This window comes from Lagenorhynchus albirostris, chromosome 20, assembly GCF_949774975.1.
Source record: "Lagenorhynchus albirostris chromosome 20, mLagAlb1.1, whole genome shotgun sequence".
In the NCBI taxonomy this organism is placed as follows: Eukaryota; Metazoa; Chordata; class Mammalia; order Artiodactyla; family Delphinidae; genus Lagenorhynchus; species Lagenorhynchus albirostris.
The window spans coordinates 30,828,995-30,853,380 of record NC_083114.1 but is presented as its reverse complement, the minus strand read 5'-3'; the positions used below and the strand labels follow the sequence as shown (position 1 = coordinate 30,853,380).

General features: G+C 40.2%; 1 long non-coding RNA gene across 1 annotated transcript in view; it reads left to right on the top strand.

Moving 5' to 3' along the window:
- Window positions 1-6,619: 6,619 nt before the first annotated feature.
- The window catches only part of LOC132511682 (uncharacterized), a 62,464-nt gene continuing 44,697 nt past the window's right edge, over window positions 6,620-24,386 (top strand). Inside the window, exons 1-2 of the long non-coding RNA XR_009537690.1 lie at window positions 6,620-6,723; window positions 23,799-23,951. This is a non-coding gene — a long non-coding RNA (uncharacterized LOC132511682). The remainder of the gene's footprint in view (window positions 6,724-23,798; window positions 23,952-24,386) is intronic.

The following is a 24,386-nucleotide window of genomic DNA, read 5'->3' as shown; positions in this document are numbered from 1 at the left end:
ATTGGTCAGAGTGATGCCCAGACCCTAGAAGACAGGGACCCTCAGTTTCCCCAGATGACTTCATCTCAGTACTGTCTCCTGGCAGTGCTATAACCTAAATTCTTTTACCGAAGACCCTGAAAAGTGATACATATAGGAACCTGGGCCTTGTTTCTAAAAGAAGGGAGTTTCTAGCTCTGAATTGTATTCATTCTGTAGCACATCTAATGCTCTTCTTGCCCAACAGCTTTTTCTTCTGTGCTCTCAGTTTTTGAACAGTGTTAATTCACTAACTTGAAAGCTGATTGTTGCTTTGGTCTGCCAGGCACCAAGGCCCAGGCTCTCAACAAAGGCTCTTCAGACAACACAATAGCCAAGATAAACTGACCCGCAGAGCTGAGTTTACATAGGCTCCAAACTGCCTCTCTGCTCTCCTGGCCTGCTGCTGCAGCAGACTGCTAGATGATTGCACAGCCGGCCTCCGAAGCATTCTCCCTCCCGGACTCTTCCTTCTTTGAATAAAACTGACATAGATCCATTTCCTTTAGTCAAATGACAATATCATCAGCTGTCTCAGCAGCTTGGCTGACCAGACTTTTATTTTTGCCTCACTGCCTGATGGCAATATTCCAACTCCAGCAATTTCTAGGAGTGAAGAGCGGCCTATGCAGGAAAGGTAGGGTGGGCCCCATGGAACTGGGCTGACTTTAGATCAATTAGGACTGCCTGCGTTCTCAGCCTTCGTTGCATATTAGAGTCACCTGGAGAGCTTTTCAAACATAGCAATGCCTGTGCTGAACTCCTAGCAATTGTGATTTAATTAGTCTGGGGTGGAACCTGGGCGTGGATGCCTTTAAAAGCCCCCCAGGTGATAAGTGCAGTCAGTGGTGAAGACCACAGACTTGGGATCTTATCCTCCAAGGGAGGATTTGAGGCTGATACAATTCTTTTCTAAGCTAAAGCTAGAAAAAAAGCTTCTAGTCTAAAGCTCCCTCCATCATCTCCACAAATTCCATTTTGCAATTAGCTCACAGAGATATTTGCAAAACGCTGCACAAGTAAACATGTGTTAATGATACAATGCCACACTCCACAGGTTCCAAGACATTTTCTCATATATTCTTTCCTTTGACTCAAAATAACCCAGTGAGGTAAACAGGACAGGTATTATTATCCACAATTTTCTGGTAAGGAAATTGGTATCCTGAGCCAACTGAGGACACAGACTTCTGGTTTTTGTTCAGCACTTTTTTTTTTTTTTTTTGGCTGCATTGGGTCTTCGTTGCTGCACTCAGGCTTTCTCTAGTTGTGGCGAGCGGGGACTATTCGTCATTGCGGTGCGCGGCCTTCTAATTGTGGTGGCTTCTTTGTTGCAGAGCACGGGCTCTAGGCACACAGGCTTCAGTAGTTGTGGCATGCAGGCTCAGTAGCTGTGGCGCACGGGCTTAGTTGCTCTGCAGCGTGTGGGATCTTCCCAGACCAGGGCTTGGAACCATGTCCCCTGCATTGGCAGGCGGATTCTTAACCACTGCGCCACCAGGGAAGCCTCTGTTTAGCACTTTTTAAATTACGTAATATATACTCTACAGTGACATGCATAACCTCAGCTGTCACATACAGGGAGGAAATATTGCACAGGAGTTAAAAGCAAAGTTGTAAAATCAGATGTAAAAATTTGAGTTTTAGTTTTCTCACGTATTAGTTTTATGATATTGGGCAGATATATAATCTCTCTGAGACTCAATTTTCCTCTATTGGATATTGTCCTGGAATACCACCTTCAAAGGGGGTATCAGTGAGATATAATTGTTGATATTCTCATTATATGATCATGACACATTTACCTACTTGTGAGGATAGAAATAATTTCCAAGAATTATTTAAAGTCGGGACTTCCCCGGTGGCGCAGTGGTTAAGAATCCTCCTGCCGATGCAGGGGACACGGGTTCAAACCCTGGTCCGGGAAGATCCCACATGCCATGGAGCAACTAAGCCCGTGAGCCACAACTACTGAGCCTGCACTCTAGAGCCCGTGAGCCACAACTACTGAGCCCACATGCCACAACTACTGAAGCCCACGTGCCTAGAGCCCATGCTCCACAGCAAGAGAAGCCACCGCAATGAGAAGTCCACACACCGCAGCAAAGAATAGCCCCTGCTTGCTGCAACTCTGAGAGCCCGTGCGCAGCAACAAAGACCCAACGCAGCCAAAAATAAATAAATAAATAATTTTTTAAAAAAAGAATTATTTAAAGTAGTTGACCTCCTTTATTCAAAGTTCTCTGCAGTATCAATCTTTGGCTTTCTTACCTGATACTCTGCAGAAAATGAGGGGCTTGATTGGTACTTGATAGTGGCATTTCTCACTACAGTCATCAAATGATTCCTTTTAAATCGGAAATCAGAATTCTAGCAAATCCACCATTTAAAATTTTTCTTTGTTTATTTTACCAAGGCAGGGCTTGATCAGGTGCTTTTTAAAAAAATTTTTTTGGCCATACCACATTGTATGTGGGATCTTAATTCCCTGACCAGGGATTGAACCCGTGCCCCCTACAGTGGAAGCGCAGAGCCTTAACCACTGGACCCACTGGATCGCCAGGGGAGTCCCCAGGTGCTTTTAAAAAAATTAATAGACCTAATTTTTAGAGCAGTTTTAGATTTACAGAAAAATGAAGCAGAGGACAGAGTTCCCATATAATCCTTCCCCTGCACACAGTTTCCCCTATTATTAAAAATTTTTATTAGTATGGTACATTTGTTATAATTAATGAACCCATGTTGACACGTTATTATTAATAAAAGTTTGTAGTTATTCAGGTTTCCTTAATTTTTACCTAGTGCCCTTCTCCTGTTCCAGAATCTCATTCAGGTACCACCTTATCTTTAGTTGTCATGTCTCCGAGCTCCTCTTGGCTACAACAGTTTCTCAGACTTCCCTTATTTTTAATGACCTTGACAGTTTTGGGCAGTCCTGGTCAGGTATTTGTAGGATGCCCCTCTATTGGAATTTGTCTGATGTTTTTCTCATGATTAGACTGGGGTCATGAGGTTTGGGGAGGAGGATCACAGGCGTAAAGTGCCATTTTCATCACCCATGTCAAAGGTACATACTATCATTATGATTCATTGTTGTTGACCTCTGTCACCTGGCTGAGGTCGTGTTTGTCAGGTTTCTCCACTGCAGTTACTCCACACTCCCCTTTCTTTGGCAGCAAATTAGCATGTACAAACTACACTATGGGAATTAAGCTCCCCTCCTTTAGAGTGGCATATCTACGTGGTTTATTTGGAATTCTTCCGCACAGAAGATTGATCAAATGCTTTTGTTCATAAACCTCTTGCTGTCGTCACCCACCAAGTCATGACAATTAACCTACTTGGTAGTGGCCATAGCCCTGTGTGTTCCAGAATAGAACCATAATGGGGTCTAGGGAGACCTCTTGTGGCTAAATAAGGGCATAACCAGTCAGCTACAGGTTCTCACTATGCCACCAACATCCCTCCAGTTGTCCGGTGGTTCTCAATCAAGAGTGATTTTGGCCCCCAGCCCCAGGGAACATTTGGCAATATCTGGAGATGTCTTTGGTTGTCACACTTTTGGGGGGTGATGCTACTGACATCTAGTATGAAGAGGGCAGGGATTCTGCTAAGCATCCTACAATGCACAGGACACATACAACAAAGAATTATCTGAGCTGACATATCAATAATGCTGAGGTTGAGAAGCCCTGTGGCCAACAGCTGTATACAGGTGTATAAAGGTGACAGCTATGCTCAAAGGAATATTGTTATAACAGGGACGGGGGGAAGACCCTTTTTTGTGGGAAAAGTAAAAGAACAAATTCTTCAATAAAATATGCAGCTCAACACTACTGATCACAACAGAGATAGAAGAAATGGTGAAGTGACTTCTAGACATGTGCAGTTTCTTTTCTTTTCTTTTCTTTTCTTTTTTTGGAAATGTGCAGTTTCTTTTTGGGCCAATCTTGCGCACATGGACCTGAGTGGCAAGAGCTCGTGCTACAGAGCTCTACAGAAGCAAATGGAAACAGGGAGCTGTTCTGAGCAGAAGAGGTACAGGTAAGAAAGAAATTAGACTGGGGCCAGTGTTTTGAGAAGGGGATTATGTGATAAAATTGTTCATTTCAGATAATTGTTTTAAAACTAAGAACAGTCTTGAGGGAAAAAATTTTAGCCAGTCCAATTGAACAACCACAATCCACAAATACTTTCAACTGTATTTCCTATACATACATATTTTTATGCTGTGGCAACTGATGAATATGACCATGCATATTCTGCTTTTTTCACTGAGTATTTTATCTGAAAATTTTTTCATATTCCTAGAGTCTCTATTATCTTTTTTAATGTCTCTATGATATTCCATAACATAGTTGCAACATACTACAGCCATTCTTCTATTGTTAGACAATAACATTGTGTCAATTTTTCCCTTTTCTAACACTGCAACATAGTGTTTTTCTACAGTTAAGTGTTTCCTTAGGTTTCCTTTCTAGGAGTCAGATTCTAGGGTCAAAAAGTATGAACAGTATGGCAACGTAGCAGAGTGGATAGGAACACAGAATTTGAAATTACACAACCTGGGTACAAAATTCACTCCTGCCCATTACCACCTACATGACTTGAATGATTTGCTTAAAGCTCCCAGATCCTCTGGGGACTGATATGATCCTGTATCTTTTTCCATCCCCTCACTTTCAGTCTGTATGTGTCCCTAGGTCTGAAGTGGGTCTCTTGTAGACAGCATATATATGGGTCTTGTTTTTGTATCTATTCAGCGAGGCTGTGTCTTTTGGTTGGAGCGTTTAATCCATTCACATTTAAGGTAATTATCAATATGTATGTTCCTATTACCATTTTCTCTAATTGTTATGGGTTTGTTTTTGTAGGTCCTTTTCTTCTCTTGTGTTTCTCACTTAGAGAAGTTCCTTTAGCATTTGTTGTAGAGCTGGTTTGGTGGTCCTGAATTCTCTTAGCTTTTGCTTGTCTGTAAAGCTTTTGATTTCTCTGTGCAATCTGAATGAGATCCTTGCTGGGTAGAGTAATCATGGTTGTAGGTTCTTCCCTTTCATCACTTTAAATATATCATGCCACTCCCTTCTGGCTTGTAGAGTTTCTACTGAGAAATCAGCTGTTAACCTTATGGGAGTTCCCTTGTATGTTATTTGTTGTTTTTCCCTTGTTGCTTTCAATCATTTTTCTTTGTCTTTAATTTTTGTCAATTTGATTACTATGTGTCTCGGCATGTTTCTCATTGGGTTTATCCTGCCTGGAACTCTCTGTGATTCCTGGACTTGGGTGGCTATTTCCTTTCCCATGTTAGGGAAGTTTTCGACTATTATCTCATCAAATATTTTCTCGGGTCCTTTCTCTCTCTCTCTCCTTCTGGGACCCCTATAATGCGAATGTTTTTGTGTTTAATGTTGTCCCAGAGGTCTCTTAGGCTGTCTTCATTTCTTTTCATTCTTGTTTCTTTTTCTGTTCCATGGCAGTGAATTCCACCATTCTGTCTTCCAGTTCACTTATCCGTTCTTCTGCCTCAGTTATTCTGCTATTGATTCCTTCTAGTGTATTTTTCATTTCAGTTATTTTATTGTTCATCTCTGTTTGTTCTTTAATTCTTCTAGATCTTTGTTAAACATTTCTTGCATCTTCTCAATCTTTGCCTCCATTCTTTTTCCGAGGTCCTGGATCATCTTCACTATCATTATTCTGAATTCTTTTTCTGGAAGGTTGCCTATCTCCATTTAGTTGTTTTTCTGGGGTTTTATCATGTTCCTTCATCTGGTACGTAGCCCTCTGCCTTTTCATCTTGTCTTTCTGTGAATGTGGTTTTTGTTCCACAGGCTGCAGGATTGTAGTTCTTCTTGCTTCTGCTGTCTGCCCTCTGATGGATGAGGCTATCTAAGAGGCTTGTGCAAGTTTCCTGATGCGGGGGACTGGTGGTGGGTAGAGCTGGCTGTTGCTCTGGTGGGTAGAGCTCAGTAAAACTTTAACCTACTTGTCTGCTGATGGGTGGGGCTGGGTTCCCTCCCTGTTGGTTATTTGGCCTGAGGTGACCCAGCACTGGAGCCTACCCGGCTCTTTGGTGGGGTTAATGGCGGACTCTGAGAGGGCTCACATCAAGGAGTACTTCCCAGAACTTCTGCTGCCAGTGTCCTTGTCCCCATGGTGAGCCACAGCCACCCCCCACCTGTGCAGGAGACCCTCCAACACTAGCAGATAGGTCTAGTACAGTCTCCTATGGGGTCACTGCTCCTTCCCGTGGTTCCTGATGCACACACTACTTTTTGTGTGCCCTCCAAGAGTGAAGTCTCTGTTTCCCCCAGTCCTGTCAAAGTCCTGCAATCAAATCCTGCTAGCCTTCAAAGTCTGATTCTCTAGGAATTCTTCCTCCCATTGCCGGACCCCTAGGTTGGGAAGCCTGACGTGGGGCTCAGAACCTTCACTTCAGTGGGTGGACTTCTGTGGTATACGTGTTCTCCAGTTTGTGAGTCACTCGCCCAGCAGTTATGGGGTTTGATTTTTATTGTGATTGTGCCCCTCCTACCATCTCACTGCGGCTTCTCCTTTGTCTTTACATGTGGAGTATCTTTTTTGTGAGTTCCAGTGTCTTCCTGTCGATGATTGTTCAGCAGTTGTGATTCCGGTGCTCTTGTAAGAGGGAGTGATCACACCTCCATCTACTCTGCCATCTTGAACCAATCTCCTCTTTGCTTGGTTGGTAGTTCTATTTTTTATTTATTTTTATTTTTTAATTTTTGGCCTCAATGCATGGCTTGCGGGATCTTAGTTCCCTGACCAGAGATTGAACCCAGGCCCCAGCAGTGAAAGCACCAAGCCCCAACCCATGGACCACCAGGGAATTCCCATATTTTTAATTTTTTGAGGAATCTCCATACTGTTTTCCATAGTGGATGCATAAATTTTCATTCCCACCAACAGTGCTTGAGGGTCCTCTTTTCTTCACATCTGTTGCCAACACTTATTATTTGTTGTCTTTTTGATAATAGCCATTCTGACAGGTATGAGGTCATGTCTCATTGTGGTTTTGATTTGCATTTCCCTGACGATTAGTGACGTTGAGCAAAGAAGCTCATGCATCTGTTGGCTGTCTGTATGTCTTCTTTAGAAAAATAACTCTTCAGATCCTCTGCCCTTTTTTTTTTTTTTTGCGGTATGAGGGCCTCTCACTGTTGTGGCCTCTCCCGTTGCGGAGCACAGGCTCCAGACGCGCAGGCTCAGCAGCCATGGCTCACGGGCCCAGCCGCTCCGCGGCATGTGGGATCTTGCCGGACCGGGGCACGAACCCGTGTCCCCTGAATTGGCAGGCAGACCCTCAACCACTGCGCCACCAGGGAAGCCCTCTCTGCCCATTTTTTAATCAGGTTGTTTATTTTTTTGATATTGAGTTGTGTGAGTTCTTTGTATATTTTGGATCTTAACCCCTTATATAATTTGCAAATATCTTCTCACATTCAGTAGGTAGCATTTTTGTTTTGTTGATAGTTTCCTTTGCTGTGCAAAAGCTTTTTAGTTTGATGTCATCCCATTTGATTATTGTTGCTTTTGTTTCCCTTGCTTAAGGAGGCATATCCAAAATTTTTTTCCTAAGACTGATGTCAAAGAGCATACTGCCTATCTTTTCTTCTAGAAGTTTTATGGTTTCGGGTCTTGCATTTAAGGATTTAATCCTTTTCAAATTTATTTTTATACATGATGTGAGAGAAAGTTCAGTTTGATTCTTTTGCAGGTAGCTGTCACGTTTTCCCAACAACATTTATTGAAGAGGCTGTCTTTTCCCCATCTTTTCCCAATTCTTGCCTCCTTTGTCATATATTAATTGTCCGTTTAAGTGTGGGTTTATTTCTGAGCTCTCTATTCTGTTTCATTGATCTATGTGTCTGTTTTTGTGCCAATACCATACTGTTTTAATTACCGTAGCTTTGTAATATAGTTTGTAATCAGGGCATGTGATACTCCAGCTTTGTTCTTTCTCAAGATTGTTTTGGTTATTTGGGATCTTTTGTGTTTCCATAAAAATTTTAGAATTATTTGTTCTGGTTCTGTGAAAATGTCATTGGTATTTTGATAAGAATTTCACTGAATCTGTAGATTGTCTTGGGTAGTATGGTCATTTTAACAATATTAATTCTTCCAATCCATGAGCAGCGTATAACTTTTCATTTTTGTGTATGTGTTTTCTTCAATTTCTTTCATCAGTGTCTTACAGTTTTTTGAGTACAAGTCTTTTACCTCCTTAGTTAGATTTATTCCTAGGTATTTTATTCTTTTTGATGCAATTGTCAATGGGATTGTTTTCTTAATTTCTCTTTCTGATAGCTTGTTGTTAGTGTATAGGAACACAACAGATTTGTCTATATTAATTTTGTATTCTGAGCTTTACCAATTGATGAGTTCTAGTAGTTGTTTGGTGACATCTTTAGGATTTTCTATGTATAGTATTACATCATCTGCAAACAGTGACAGTGTTACTTTGTCCTTTGAAATTTGGATTTCTTTTATTTCTTTTTCTTGTCTGATTGCTGTGGCTAGGACTGCCAATAGCATGTTAAATAAAAGTGGACATACTTATCTTATTCCTGATCTTAGAGAGAATGTTTTTTCAGCTTTTCACCACTGAGTATGATATTAGCTGTGGGCTTGTCACATATGGCCTTTATTATGTTGATGTATGTTAACTCTATACCCACATTTGTGGAGAGTTTTTATCATAAATGGAAGTTGAACTTTGTCAAAAGCTTGTTTCTGCATCTATTGACATGATCTTTTATTCTTCAGTTGTTAATGTTGTGTATTACATTGATTGATTTTCACATATTGAATCATCCTTGCATCCCGGGAATAAATCTCATTTGATCATGGTGTGGGATCCTTTCAATGTACTGTTGAATTTGTCTTGCTAATATTTTGTTGAGGATTTTTGCATCTTTGTTCATCAGTGATACTGGCCTGTAATTTTTGTGTGTGTGTGTGATATCTTTGTCTAGTTTGGGTAACAGGGTGATGCCGGCCTCATAGAATGTGGCAGTCTGACAGGTGTGGCTGCCCCCAGTCCAGTTGCTTGCCAGGCCCTGCCTTGTGCAGAGGCTGCCAGCTGCTGGTGGGTGGGGCCAGATCCCAGGGTCTTTGGCTGCAGAGCCCTGGAGGTCCTAGAGCTAGTATTGACCTGCTGGTAGGCAGGGCCAATTCTTGACATGGCTGGATGTGGGGTATGGGGTGTCCTGAAGCTGTATCTGCCTGCTGGTGGGTTGGGCTGGATTCCAGGGTCACTGGCTGAGGGGCCCAAAATGTCCCAGAGCTGGCATTGGCCAACTAGTAGGTGTGGTCAGGGCCCAGGGGGTCCTAGGGCTGATGCTGGCTTGCTGGTGGCCTGGGTTCTGACATGGCAGGCTGTGGGGCTGAGGTGGTCCTGGGGCTGTTGTCCATCTGCTGGTGGGCAGGGCTGGGGTCCAGGTGTTCCCAGAGCTATTGCTGGCCGCTGGAGGGCAAAGCCAGCTCCTGGAGTCTCTGGTGGATCAGGCTGGGTCCCGGGGCAGCAGGACACTCAAGGAGTCCTAAGGCAGTCGGCCCGCTGGTGGGTGTGGCTATGTCCCCACCTGGCTAGATGCTTGGCCTGAGGTGTCCCAGTTATGGTGCCAACAGGCTGGTGGGTGGGGCCAGGTCACAGCACTAATAAGCCAGAGGAAGACTCCAAAATGGGACTTGTCAGCACCAGTGGTAGAACGAGCTCCCAAAATGGCTGCCACCAGCATCTATGTCCCCAGGTTGAGCTCCAGTTGCCTCCTGCCTCTATAGGAGGCTCCAAGATCAGCAGGTGGGCCTGAATTGGGCTTCTTTCAAGTTACTGTTTCTGCCCTGGGTCTCAGAGCTTGTGACACTTTGTGAGTGAGTTTTTGTTTGTTTGCTTGCGGTGCGCGGGCCTCTCACTGCTGTGGCCTCTCCCGTCGTGGAGCACAGGCTCTGGACGCGCAGACTCAGCGGCCATGGCTCACAGGCCCAGCCGCTCCGCGGCACATGGGATCCTCCCGGACCGGGGCACAAACCCGCGTCTCCCGCATCGGCAGGCGGACTCTCAACCACTGCACCACCAGGGAAGCCCCTGACTTAAGTTTTTAACTGGACCGCTTTGGCTGCTCTGTTGAGAAAAGACTGAAGAAGAGCAATGGAAGAAGCAGAGCAGGGAAGAAGCAGGGAAAGCTTTTGCAGTAATCCAGGAGAGGAATGGTTTGGCTTGGGTCAGGGTTGCGGCAATACAGGAAAAAGTCAGAAGGGATCTGATTTTGCATACATTTTGAAAGTAGATTTGACAGGGTTCTTTCATGGGATTGGGGTAGAAGAAAAAGAGAGTATCAAGCATGGTTCCAGATTTTTTGCACAAACTTTCTGGTATAATTGATCACACAGAGAACCCGGCAGGAGTCAATCCTTCAAACCTCAAAATAGTAACGTAAAGTTTAGGAACTATTCCATGTGAATATTCCATGTGAAAACTTTTCTGTAATCGCCTTGAACCTACTTACACCTGTAATCAAAAAAATCATTTCTACTGGAGGAATTTAAGCCAGTTTACAATTATAACTGACAAAGAGTGGCTTTGTTTATGTCTCCTCCAAGGGCTCTAAATGCTTCACAAATCCCCCATGGCCAGTTGCTTCACCTCAACTACAAAGCCATTTCAAAAACAGAGAATTAAGAGGTGTGAAAGAGGCATGAGAATCTAGGTCAGGAAAGCTAACGCTGTCTCGTAAGAAAATAGGGCAAAGCTATCTGCAATGCTTAGTTAAGGTAAATAGAACTCTGAGTCTTACAAAACGGTTCAAAAATGACCTAAACAAGAAACAGCAGTACTCCTCTTATTTCCTACTGCAAGAGCAAAATTAAGGGAATTGCTTAGGGCATTCACAGAATGAAATGATCCTGGTCAATAAAAAGTTCAAGATTAATATTAAATATGCACAACACAGCTGTTGGGCTTTCTCAGAAAATTATCCAAAATGCTTATGAGCCAGTTTTCCTACATGACAACAGCAAACCCCCATGGATTTCTGTCTTTATTGCCTTAATAAGGGGGTAAGATAAGTGCACACTACAATTTGTGTCACCTACTCTGAAAAAGGGGAATTCAAAAACTTTCAAGTGACAGGAAAAGTGTGAATAATCATCAGCAAGGCACACTAGACATGAAAGCATGAGGAAATGGCATCTTTTGCTGGCTTGTCCCGGTGCCCACATCTTCAAGTCAGCAGCCAGAACTGAGGGTGGAATTTGAGATTGCTACAGGTTCACCAGTGCAAAGCTGGTTTGCTCATTCACATGAGGATTAAATCCACAGACTTGGCCTCATCACCAGGTCCTAATTAACTGAACTAACTAGTCCTTTATGTCAGGGATTAGCAAAGTATGACTCATGGGCTAAATATTGCTTGGGTTTTCTGGGGGTTTTCTTGGGTTTTTTTTTTTTTTTTTTTTGGCTAGCCCACAAGCTAAGAATGGTTTCTACATTTTTAGATGGTTGAAAAAATCAAAAGGAGAAGAATATTTTGTGAAATGGGAAAATTACATAAAATGCAAATTTCAGTGTTCATAAATAAATTTAAATTGGAACACAATCCTACTTATCCATCTAGGTAGGCTCTCTGGTTGCTTTTGCATTGTAACAGCAGAGCTGAGTAGTCATGACAGAGACCCTATAGCCTGCAAAGCCTAAAATATTTACTGACTAGTTCTTTACAGAACGTTTGCCAACTACCTACTCGATATCACACCGGTATATACAATGTAGAAATCACAGTTGAAGGAATTTATATTTCCAAAATGCAATTGAGGACACATTGTAGAAATGGAAAAGCACAGAAACAAAACTCTTTAATGTTGCATGTATATAGCTTTTACTTGCAGCACTTGGTGTTCATTCTTTCCAGGCAGTAGAAAGGAGAGTGATCACTTTTCCAAGTAAGGAAAGGGATACTAATCCATTTAATCAGCTAGAATCAGATACTATTCATGTTTTCTGCTCTCAGATTGTTCTTTTCCATGGTGAGTTAGTAAAAGACAAAAGGGTGCTTAGAGACAGAAATTAGACAATGATGATTCAGTCAACATGCACACAGGTGGATTAAAATTTTAGAATGGATTTTCAGAACAGAGACCTTGCCTGTCTTTTTTCACTATGGTACACTAGAACCTTTACATGTGAGCACTCCAATATTTGTCAAATACTGCACTCAAATATCTGCACATACTTAATGAAGAAAGTTGGCTACTGTATCTCATACTTTCTTCAAGCAACAAATGAGCCATTTGGTTCTTGGCCTCTGATTGTTTTGGGGAAACTGAACCAGCAACACTTGAGACCTCTGCTCGGTTTCAGGATTAGAGTCCTCAGGAAACTAGTGGCCCCTTGTCTCCCTCTCTGTGCTTATGTCAAAGGGCAAGTATAGTTATTACTGAGTGAAGTCTCCACAGGAAGATTTATTTCTGGTTCCAACTTACTGGGTTGGCCAACATCAGACAAGCCTTGGGCCAGTATAAACAGAGTCATGTTGATGACACTGCTCAACCTCTATACCTCCTCTTCCTGCAGTCAAAGCCCTTTCCTTCTTGAAGAGTTTTTCAAAGACCAAAACAAAACAAAACCCAAACCAGAATGCTCTTATTAACACACAAGAAGCCATTTTATCTTCAATAAATACGGAAAGAAATTCATAGATCCCTTACCTAATTTTTTTTAATTGCAAATATGGGATTAACTAAATTATCTGAAATATTAACCCTGAAGTATGTTGTTGTTGTTGTTGTCTACCCAAAATGAGAGTTTCCATAGTTCAGTTTCTCTTTCCTAACTCTTTTCAACTTGACGTTTTAACGAAGATCTATCATGTACCTCCTATGCGTTTTGCCGAGTTGGGAAAGAGGTAAATAGCAGAGGTGAATGAGATGAGTTTCCTGTACTCCAGAAGCTCAAGGCAATAAAAGCTGTTTCTTGTGTGTGGCTGTAACCCCAAGGGAAAGTGAAATATATGCCTTCGCTACACATTGCAGACAAAAAGAAAAATGTAAGAAATCTCTACTTCCACTGGACAGAATTTACTTTAGTTTTATGACACCAACAAAAATTCCAGCGAGAGCACTTTGGAGCGTTTATGCTATCATTGAAGACCTTTCAAAGATTGTTGTCTAAAGAGATAAACAGCCAGAACACTGCTGGTTCTCCAAAATATTAAATACAAATGCACTACCAGCTAAGAATAAAAATTTTCCTTTCGCCTACCATAACAAGACAGGAAATACAGAGAACGAAGTCAGATCTCCAGATTCTCTCCAAATTCAGATACTAAATCCTTCTTGTATATATCATGAGCTTTGCCTTTGAAAACCTCTGTGTGAATACTCTGTGATTTATTTGATCATCGACCTTGGGCAATTCTTGGCACTCTCTGAGCCTCTGTCTCTTCATGATTACCTCACAGGACTTCTGTGAGAATCAAGGAAGACAACGTATATAAAAATGCCTTATAAATTATAATTCCTCTCCAATCCCTTGAGAGTAAGAACTGCACCTTATTCCTTATCAAATCCCCAATGTCTAGGACAGTGCCTGGTGTGTAGAAGACACTTAATTTTGACTGAAGGAATACTCTACTATATAAGTATCAGTTATTATGTAGCAATTTTTACTATAGTTTGTGGATTAATAACAGGGTAGTAACTGAATATAAGATGCCAAGTTAGAAACTGTCCTTGGACCATTAAGCTCTTATTCTGAGTCTTTCTCTCTAAAAGATGATTTTCCTTAAACAACAAGGTCCTACTGTATAGCACAGGGAACTATATCTAATATCCCGGGATGAACCATAATGGAAAAGAATATAAAAAAGAATGTATATATGTGTATAACTGAGTCACTTTGCTATACAGCAGAAATTAGCACAACTTTGTAAATCAACTACACTTCAATTAAAAAATATTAAAGATACAGAAACCTAAATAAATAAATAAATAAAATATGATTTTCCTGAGGGTAGGGTCCAACCACAGAGTTTTATACACATTAGACACTCCACATATATGTATTAAATTAAGGAAATTGAGGGAATTCCCTGGTGGTCCAGTGGTTAAGACTGTTTTCACGGCCGAAGGCTGAGAACTAAGATCCTGCAAGCTGCGTGCAGCGGGGGTGGGGTGGGGGGGGTGGTAATGTACTTCTCAACTCCTCCGTGAAGCACTTTTTAAAAAATTACTTCAGATTACAATGGTTCTTATTACAGTCAAGCGTCAATGCAGGGGCTACAGGTTCGATCCCTGGCTGGGGAAATAAGATCCTGCAAGCTGCGTGATGCAGCCAAAAAAAAAAAAAATTAAATAAATAAATAAAGGAAATTGAATGTGTGCTTTTAAGGAAAAATGTCACTCCAAGGCTGATAGTACTGATGCCTATTATTTTGAAGATAATTTTATAACAATATCCGTTGGATATTGTGCTTAGAGCTTTCTCAGCAGTTTGCAGCGACCCAGCCACATTTCTCTCAGATTTTCTGAGAATAATGGCACACACTTGTGAAGCAGCTTGTCAGAGTTCAGTGATATGAAACAGTTCTTCTCCTCAAGAAGTGGCAAATTCTGATGGGGCTCAAAGTCACACTGGCATCTCATTAACTCAGGTTCCAATTAATTAAACTAACCAGAGGGTAAAATGGCAGAGATATCAGGCAATTAAAAGATCAAGTAGGATCGGAGGCTCTGGGGATGAAAAGCAGCATGGATAAATTCTAAAGATCAAATACCTTCAAAACTTTTTGTTTAAAACAAAAAATTTACTTTCAAAGTTTTTTGATTTTCTCTAACTTGTCTATTTATATCATTTGCTGCTATTTCTTTTGGATTTTTTTTTTCACCATTTGTATGAGCTCTGTGTACACTAAAGAACTTAATCCTTTGACTACCATATGTGCTGCAAATATTTTTCACAGTTTGACTTGAGGGTATTTTTGGACACAAAGGAAATTTAAATTTTTAATACTTCATTGGGATATAATTCATGTATCATACAATTCCAGAAGGTTTGATTTTTATATAGTCAAAAGTATCAATGTTCTTCTTTGCTTTTTGATTTTATTTATTTTCTTCCAGTTTTATTGAAGTATAATTTACATACAGCACTATATATGTTTAAGGTATACAGCAATGATTTGACTTATATACATCATGAAATGATTATCACAGTAAGTTTGGTGAACATTCGTCATCTCACATAGATACAAATTTTTAAAAATAGAAGAAAAAATTTCCGTGTGATGAGAACTCTTAGGATTTACACTCTTAACAACTTTTATAGATAACATATAGCAGTGTTAGTTGTGTTTATCATGTGGTACATTACATCCCTAGTACTTATTTATCTTATAACTGGAAGTTTGTACCCCCGAACCCTCGCCATCTCAGGTAACCACAAATCTGATCTCCATTTTTTTCTTATTTATTTATTTTATTTTTGGCTGTATTGGGTCTTTGTTGCTGCGCGTGGGGTTTTCTGTAGTTGCGGTGAGCGGAAGCTACTTTTTGTTGCGGTGGCTTCTCTTGGTGCGGAGCGTGGGCTCTAGGTGCATGGGCTTCAGTAGTTGTGGCACGCAGGCTCAGTAGTTGTGGTGCACGGGCTTAGTTGCTCCATGGCATGTGGAATCTTCCCGGACCAGGGCTGGAACACCCGTGTCCCCTGCATTGACAGGCGGATTGTTAACCACTGCGCCACCAGTGAAGCCCTGATCTCCTTTTATATGAGTTTGTTTGTTTTTGAAGTATAATTGACCTACAACACTATGTTAGTTCCTGTTACACATGGTGATTTCATGTTTCTATATATTTCACAATTATTACCACAATAAGTCTAGTTACAATCTGTCACCATACAAAGATATTACATAGTTATAAACTATATTCTCAACACTGTACATTTCATACCCATGACTCATTTATTTTGCAACTAGAAATTTGTACCTTTAATCTTCCTCACATATTTCTTTCCTCCCCTCCCCTGCCACTGGCAACCACCTGTTTATTCTATGTATCTATGACTCTATTTCTGTTTTATGTTTGTTCATTTGTTTTACTTTTTAGATTTCACATATAAGTGAACTCATATAGTATTTGTCTGACTTATTTCTCTTAGCATAACACCCTCTAGGTCCATTCATGTTGTCACAAATGGCAAGACTTCATTCTTTTTTCATGGCTGAATAATATTGCATTGTATATATGTGCTACACCTTTATCCATTCATCTATTGATGGGTACTTAGGTTGCTTCCACAACATGGCTATCGTAAATAATGCACAATGAACATAGGGGTGCATATATCTCTTCTAATTAGTGTTTTCATTTTCTTCACATAAATGTCCAGGAGTGAAATTATTGGATTATATGGTAGTTCTATTTTTAATTTTTTGAGGAATCTCCATACTGTTTCCCATAGTGGATGCACAAATTTTCATTCCCACCCAAGAGTGCATGAGTGTTCTCTTTTCTTCACATCTGTTGCCAACGTTTGTTATTTGTTGCCTTTTTGATAACAGCCTTCTGACAGTTATGAGGTGATATCTCATTGTGGCTTTGCATTTCCCTGATGATTAGTGATGTTGAGCAAGGATGCTCATGCATCTGTTGGCCGTCTGTATGTCTTCTTTGGAAAAATATCTCTTCAGATCCTCTGCCTATTTTTTAATCAGTTTGTTTATTTTTTTAATGTGAGTTTTATGAGTTCTTTGTATATTTTGTATATTAACCTCTTAGATATATTATCTGCAGATATCTTCTCCCTTTAAAAAGTGGCCTTTTTGTTTTGTTGTAGTTTGCTGTGCAAAAGCTTTTTAGTTTGACGTCACCCCATTTGATTATTTTTGCTTTTGTTTCCCTTGCTTGAGGAGACATATCCAAAAAAAAAAAAAAAATCACTAAGACCAATGTCAAAGAGCCTACTGCCTATGTTTTCTTCTAGAACTTTTATTGTTTCACATCTTACATTTAAGTCTTTAATCCATTTAAAATCTATTTTTGTGTACAGTGTGAGAAAATAGTTTAGTTTTATCCTTTTGCATGTAGCTGTCCAATTTTCCCAACACCATTCATTGAAGAGGTTTTCTTTTCCCCCCTGTATATTCTTGCCTCCTTTGTCATAGATTAATTGCTCATTCAAGTGGGCTCTCTACTCTGTTCCGTTTACCTATGTGTCTGTTTTTGTGCCAATACCAAACTGTTTTAATTACTGTAGCTTTGTAGTATAGTTCATAATCAGGGAGTGTGATACCTCCAGCTTTGTTCTTTCTCAAGATTGTTTTGGCTATTTGGAATCTTTTGTGTTTCCATACAAATTTTAGAATTATTTGTTCTGGTTTTGTGAGAAATGTCATTAGTATTTTGATAGGGATTGCATTGAATCTGTAGATTGCCTTGGGTAGTATGGTCATTTTAAAAATATTAATTCTTCCAATTCATAAGCAGGGTATATCTTTACATTTTTTGTGTGTCTTCTTCAATTCTTTAATCATTGTCTTATAGTTATTTGAGTACAGGTCTTTTACCTCCTTAGTTAGATTTAGTTCTAGGAATTTTATTCCTTTTTATTTTTCTTTATTTTTGGCAGCATTTGGTCTTCGTTGCTGCATGCAGGCTTTCTCTAGTTGTGGTGAATGTGGGCTACTATTTGTTGTGGTGCACGAGCTTCTCATCGTGGTGGCTTCTTTTGTTGCAGAGCACAGGCTCTAGGTGTGCGGGCTTCAGTAGTTGTGGCACGCAGCCTCAGTAGCTGTGGCTCACGGGCTCTAGAGCACAGGCTCAGTAGTTGTGGTGCATGGGCTTAGTTGCTCCGCGGCATGTGGGATCTTCCCGGACCAGGGCTCGAACCCGTGTCCCCTACATTGGGGGGCAGATTCTTAACCACTGAGTCACCAAGGAAGCCTGGAATTTTATTCTCTTTGATGCAATTGTCAATGGGATTGTTTTCCTAATTTATCTTTCTGATAGTTAGTTATAAATGTATAGAGATACAACACATTTCTGTATATTAATTTTGTACCCTGCAACTTTACCGAATTTATTGAGGAGTTCTATAGTTTTCTGGTGGCATCTTTAGAATTTTCTATGTGTAGTGTCATGTCATCTGCAAATAGTGACAGGGTCCTATGGCAGCCAGCCTGCTGGTGGGTGTGGCTATGTCCCCACCTGAATAGATGCTTGGCCTGAGGTGTCCCAGTTATGGTGCCAACAGGCTGTTGGGTGGGGCCAGGTCACAGCACTAATAAGCTAGAGGAAGATCCCAGAACGGGGCTTGTCAGCACCAGTGATAGAGTGAGCTCCCAGAATGGCTGCCACCAGCATCTATGTCCCTAGGGTGAGCTCCAGTTGCCTCCTGCGTCTATAGGAGTCTCTCCAAGATCAGCAAGTGGATCTGACTCGGGCTTCTTTCAAGTTACTGCTTCTGTTCTGGGTTTCAGAGCATGTGAGACTTTGAGTGAGTTCTTTAAGAAGGGAATTTCTATTTCCTACAGCCCTCTGGTTCTCCCAAAAGTAAGCCCTACTGGCCTTCAAAGCCAAATGTTCTGGGGCTCATCTTCCCAGTGCAGGACCCCCGGGCTGGGGAGCCTGATGTGTGGCTCGGACCTCTCACTCCTTGCAGAGAACCTCTGCAATTGTAATTATCCTCCCATTTGTGGGTCATCACCCTACGGATATGGGTCTTGACTATACAAATCTCTGCTCCTCTACCCACCTTGTTGTAGTGCCTTCTTTATATCTTCAGTTGTCGAAGATGTTTTCTGCCAATCTTCAGGTCTTTCTCACCAGTAGTTGCTCTGTAAATACTTGTAACTTTGAAGTGCCCAAGGGAGGAGGTGAGCTCAGGGTCTTTCTACTCCACCTTCTTGGCCCAAGCCTCTGGATTTTATTTTTATTTTATTTATTTGTTTGTCTGTTTATTTATTTTGGCTGTGCCGGGTCTTAGTTGCGGCACACGGGATCCTCGCCAGGCATGCGGACTCTTAGTTGCAGCATGCGAACTCTTAGTTGCGGCATGCCTGCAGGATCTAGTTCCCCAACCAGGAATCAAACCTGGGTCCCCTTCATTGGAAGCGTGGAGTCTTACCCACTGGACCACCAGGGAAGTCCCCTGGATTTTATTTTTTAAAAAGACTTTTAAAATATGAGGTAGCATATAAATTTAGCCTATTTTTTTTAAAAAGAATTCTTATGGTTTCATTTTATGACATTTAAAATAAATTTAGAATTTATTTTGTAATAAGATATGTGACAGGGATTCTTCTTTATTTTTTATTTCCCATGTAATTAGCAGATGTCACAATACCATAAATATAATATTCCACATTTTCTCACTAGTTTGAAATATTATCTTTATAATGAACTTAATTCACATTTATATTTTTTCTAGAACCTATAGTTATTTTATTTTTAATAAAAAATAAGGTTTTACTATACAAAATCAGTTTATGAGCATTGTAGAAAATATAAAAACGTTATACTAACACAACCAAAGATTACCTTAGTGTATATTCTTTTTTTTTCTTTTGGCTGCACCATACAAGCATGCAGAACTTCCTTGACCAGAGATTGAACCCACGGCCCCTGCAGTGGAAGCGTGGAGTCTTAACCACTGGACAACCAGGGAAGTCCTGTACATCCCATTGAGATATTTGTCTATGGAAAGATATATAGATATATGCATTTTTACCAAATGGGATTATATACATGTTGCTTTATGACCTTCAATTTATTAACCTCTACCTATTCATTTCAATAATTCTTCACCTCATTTAATACCCGTATACAAATTTTACCAACCTCAAAATGGCCTTTACAGCTGGTTTATCAAAACCAGGATTTAGGGACTTCCCTGGTGGCACAGTGGTTGGGAATCCACCTGCTAATGCAGGGGACACGGGTTCAATCCCTGGTCTGGGAGGATCCCACATGCCGTGGAGCAACTAAGCCCATGAGCCACAACTATGGAGCCCGCAAGCCACAACTACTGAAGCCCACACGCCTAGAGCCCGTGCTCTGCAACAAGAGAAGCCACTGCAATGAGAAGACTGCGTGCTGCAACAAAGAGTGGCCCCCACTCACCACAATTAGAGAAAGCCCTTGAGCAGCAACGAAGACCCAATACAGCCAATAAATAAATACCTACATACATTTATGTAAAAAACAAAAACAAACAAACAAACAAAAAACAAGATTTAATCCAGAACCACACATCTGGGTGTTATATCCCATAAGGGTCTTAAACTTGATGAAGTGGAAGCACAGTGCAGATCTTTACTGGGGATCCTCCCCCAGTCCTTGAGAGTTTGTTCCTGGAGTACATAATGATGTTTCCACCTACAATTTGAATCATTATATGTCAGGAGTGTCATACATGTTTCTACCAAGCCTGGCAGAATCTCTGACTTGACCCTAAAATAAATACCAGTTGCATACGAATGTAGACGTTAAGGAGCAAAATATGACCATTTCAAAGAGAATGTAGAGGAAGAACATGGAGCAAAGAAGTGACCTCTACCTGATCCCTCAGGAAGAAGCAATTAATATCCTCAGAAGAAAATAGGGTACTAGTGAGGCTACAGGATTTCTCTGTTGGTCAGGGATTTTTCAAGAATTGGTGCTAATAGTTTCAAGAACTCAGAAGAGGGACTTCCCCAGTGGCTTGGTGGTTAAGAATTCGGCTTCTAATGCAGGGGTCTTGGGTTCGATCCCTGGTCGGGGAACTAAGATCCCACATGTCACGGGACAACTAAGCCCACGTACAGCAAATACTGAGCCTGTGTGCTCTAGAGCCTGAGCGCCACAGCTAGAGAGAAGCCATGCGCCAGAACGAAGATCCTGCATGCTGCAACTAAGACCCAAGGCAGCCAAATAAATAAATAAATATGTTTTTAAAAAACAACTCAAAAGAAAGACACCAGAAATTCAGAATACAGTAAAACACATTAACTTTGATGGTTTCCTATAGGAGCTCTTCCAAAGCAATTTGCCAGATTTTAAATTTGTTTTACCAGAGCTCAGGTTAGATATTATTCAAATCAGTCTTGTTCTGTGAGAAAATTTTCACATTTGAATAAAGAAGAGGTAAGACAGAGCAGTATCATGAAAATCCTTCCCAATGCATTGTTGTAGCCTACACTATGCTTTCACTAATGTCTCAAAATATCCCATGAATAGAATACGTTTGGATAATTAACACAGATGAGATTGCAAAATGAGAAAAGTAAGCTATAGAACAATATGAATAGTGTGATATGTGTGATAAAAATGGAATGATTTGTTTATACTTGAAAATATTCCAAATACATGACAAACAATTGTCATTTTTGGGATGTGGAGCTAGATAAAGAATGAGAGATCCATTTTTTTTACTCTACGTGTGTCTGTAATTGTTGGATTTAAAAAACATAACATTTTTACCCTATTATGTTTCCTGAACACCAAAACACATATGCTAAAATGTTATGTAAGTTAGAACACAGACCCTGAAAGCACATTCATTAATAAAGTGTAGTCATTTAGCTTTGTGATCCTTCCAAAGATGAGGATGAGTGGCTTCTGAGGCCATCTCCCACTCACCTCCCCATCTCCCCTAGGAGACTGTCATGAAACAGATTCTTTAAAAAAATAAAAATAAAAGAAAGTGTAGTCATTTAAATGGTGGTATCAGGATAGAACAGATTCTAGTGCAACAAAATGATTTTCTTGTAGATTAGAGGTGGACAAAGCAGCAAAGCATAAGAAATTTGAGTTGCAAACCAAAGCGGACATCAAGGAGCTGAAATGGGTTGCTTCCCATAGTTATGAAAGCTCTCAATCCCTGGAAGAACATGACTGGAGAGTAAATACTCTTCTATCAGGGATAGGAGTATTTCTGTTTGGGTAAGTTTAGAATAGATGATCAGTAAATGCTAACGTTCTAAAAGTATTAAAAATCTAAAATATTTCCATTTATTCCCATTTTGTTTAAGGACAGATGCAATGGGAATTTGCTGGTGATCCAGTGGTTAGGACTTGGTGCTTTCACTGCTGAGGGCCTGGGTTCAATCCCTGGCTGGGGAACTGAGATCCCACAAGACATGTCCCCCCATCCCCCCCCAAAAAAAGACAGATGAAATAAACTTTTCTCTTCCCAAATTGTCAAGGTCTTATTAGGCCTACTAAATAACTTTAAAAATGGTTTTTAATTTTTAATTGTGATGAAATACACATAATATAAAATATGCTATCTTAATTTTTGTTTGTTTTGGATGGAGTTTTAATAAAATGTCAGTTGGCCAGTTACACACACATAAACTTTCACAGTTTGTTTTCAAATGATTGAGGTAGTATACGTTAGCAGAAATTACAGGCTCCCTTGTAACCTCTGGAGATGACTCTGTAGGTGGAAAACCCTATTTATCCACCACCCAAAATTTATCAAATCTATTTTGAACTTATTTTCTAAAACCATGTTTTTATTTAATCCATCTTAACTATTTTTAAGTGTACAGTTCAGTGGCATTAAATCTATTCACATTGTTGTACACCCATCACTACCACCTATTTCCAGAACTTCTTTCATCTTACAAAACTGAAACTCTATCCATTAAACAAAAGCTCCTCATTCCTTTCTGCCCCAATCCCTGGCAACCATCATTCTACTTTCTGTCTCCATGAATTTGATTACTCTAGGTACTTCATATTAAGTGGACTCATACAATATTTGTCTTTTTGTGACTGGCATGTTTCACTTAACATAATGTCCTCAAGGTTCATCCACGTTGTAGCATATTGCAGAATTTCCTTCCTTTTCAAGGCTGAGTAATATTCCATTGTATGTATATACCACATTTTGTTTATCCATTCATCTCTTGATGGCCACTTGGGTTGCTTCCACCCCTTGACTAACGTGAATAATGCTCCTGTGAACATGGGTGTACAAATACCTTGACAAGTCCCTGCTTTCAATTATTTTGTATATTTAGCCAGAAATGGAATTGTTGATCATAGGTAACACTAGTTTTCATTTTTTGAGGAATTGCCCTATACTTTTTCTATAGCAGTCACACTATTTTGTATTCCCAACAGGGCATGAGGGTTCCAATTTCTCCACAACCTCTTCTCTACTTGTTATTTTCTGGATTTTCTTAAATAGTAGTCATTCTAATGATTATGAGGTGGTCCTGATAACTTTTTAAAAAAATAACTTTATTTATTTATTTATTTATGGCTGTGTTGGGTCTTCATTGTTGCATGCAGGCTTTCTCTAGCTGTGGCGAGCGGGGGCTACTCTCGGTTGCAGTGCGTGGGCTTCTCATTGTGGTGGCTTCTCTTGTTGCAGTGCACGGGCTCTAGAGCACAGGCTCAGTAGTTGTGGCACACGGGCTCAGTAGTTGTGGCGCATGGGCTTAGTTGCTCCACGGCATGTAGGATCTTCCCAGACTAGGGCTCGAACCTGTGTCTCCTGCATTGGCAGGCGGATTCTTATGATAACTTTTAAAAACAAATTGGGTGAAGTTATTTCAAAAACTGGTGAATTTGGAAAACAACAATTTTTTCTTGAGAAAAAATTTGCCATAGTTCTTCTCAACATTTCCCAATTGAGCCAAGAGGTATTTTTCTTCCAAGATGATATCATTTATCTAAGTTTTTGATAGATCACATTTGGATCGCTGTTAGTGGTTAATAGGACAAAGTGTATCCTGTCACATTTTGCAAAACTGCCTAAATGTTTCTTATTTCAGAATGACGTGACCTAAAAGTGATGACTGCAGGAATATAACCAAGAAAAGGGGAAATAAATCAGCTACAGAGAAGGCACTGGGCAAAACTTGTAAAGAGTTATACAGTGTATCTGAACTTTTACTAAAGTACACAGAACTGTAGTTTCTTCATTGGTAAGTTTTAATATTTGACCTCAAAGATTGCAGAAAAGAGAAATGGTGAAATTCCTGAATTTTTTAAAACTCAAATTTCTTTATTTCATAATATGGTGAAAATGGTTAGAATGAGGAAATGAAAAAAAATCTCCTGTGTAACATCATACAACAGTTGGAAGAGGACCAGCACTGATGTATATCAAACATGAATTTGTTTAATCAAAAGTCTTGCTTGGAAAAGAAAGGAAAACAATTACATAAGAGCTAATTTAATTCTTTTTACCACACTCTTTCCATGGTCATATTTAAGAAATTCAGTGACCAAAGTTATGAGGAAAGAACCCACCTTTTAACAGCAGTGTTGTGTGGTGAAACAGCTTTGAACTTGGTCTCTGAAGAAATAGGCTTTCATATCAAGTTTACCACCTCACTAGCTGTGCAATCTTTTATGAG